The sequence below is a fragment of the Leptosomus discolor genome, chromosome 10, assembly GCF_034619465.1.
Source record: "Leptosomus discolor isolate bLepDis1 chromosome 10, bLepDis1.hap2, whole genome shotgun sequence".
Taxonomy (NCBI): Eukaryota; Metazoa; Chordata; class Aves; order Leptosomiformes; family Leptosomidae; genus Leptosomus; species Leptosomus discolor.
This window is the reverse complement of record NC_141400.1, coordinates 900,916-902,160: the sequence shown is the minus strand read 5'-3', so window position 1 is coordinate 902,160 and position 1,245 is coordinate 900,916.

Sequence of the window (1,245 nt, the reverse complement as noted above, 5' to 3'; positions counted from 1 at the left end):
CCTACCAAACACATCAGCACAAACTTTTCATAAAATGTAGCTTTTACATAATTACTTTGCACTAAACATTTGCAAATGTTCATACAGTTTTAAATTGTACTTGTATGTGTCTTTTTTTTTTGAACAAAGTCTTCACTTGAATCTAGTGAAAAATGTAGTTTGAAACTTTTCTTTGTATACAAGTGTATTTGCCAGCATCGTTGGTGTGACAGTAGGTGAGTCTGCAAGTTTATCTCCTCTTAGTAGAATTGTAAACAAAGCCATCGGCTGAAGGAGGGGCTGTAGCCTCCAGCTCTCCCGCCACAGGGGTCTGTCCCATCCGTTTTCAAATGCATCTTTACACTCTTGCACAAACGAGGAATAAATGTCCACTGCTTTTGGTCTAAATCTGTTCCGCTTGTCTCATCTCTCAGTGTCCTGGCGTGTGCCCGGCTGGACGGCAGCGCCAGCCGTGCTTCTCGGTGTCCTCTGGCAGCAGGCGGTAGGTGAAGCCGGGATCTGCGTGTGGCTCCGGTGGGCACGGGGGCTGCTGCCCTGGCGCTGCCGCCGCTGCGCCGCGCGGGGAGGAGGCAGGGCTGAGGCGGTGGAGCAGAGCTTCGCTCGGAGAGGAGCGGCGCGTGGCTGTGTTTCCCGGCTGAGGGACAGCGTAGGGGTGACGGCTGCAGAGGAGGGGGAGGAATACGGTTTGCAGGGGTGTGACCCTGGGCGCTGGGTCGGCTTAACCTGGGGGCGCTCGGCCGCAAGGTGTTGGTGTCGTTACGGTTTGGAAAGCAGCCTGTGGCCCGCTGCTGAAGGGTGGCCCCGGGTAAAATCTTGTGTTGGCAAAACTAGAGGGTGAGCTGGTGCCTGCTGGTGTGCCGGGGGGTTGTGTCGCCCTTCAGCCACCTCTGGCCTTGCCTTTTGCTCACGTGTGGGCTGGCGCTCCTGCCCGACCCGCCGGGACCAAGGCAGAGACCGTGCGTTGGCAGCGGTGTTGTCCTCCCGTGTCTTTGCGGCGGGGTCGCCAGGTACTTGCTTTCAGAGAAGCCCAGGGGGGGTTGGAGTGGCTGCAGACCTCTCAGCGAGCTTTTTTTGGTGGGGAATCCCTTAACTGCTGCGCAAGTGAACCACCTGAGAAGGGCTTTTGTGGCAGATTTGGCTGGGTTTTGGCGTTGGCAGTTACTGGGAGAGATCGGAGGCCGGTACAGGGGTGACTGCGAAGGAAGTGGTCATGGGTGCGGAAGCTGAGGATGATGGTTCCCCTTT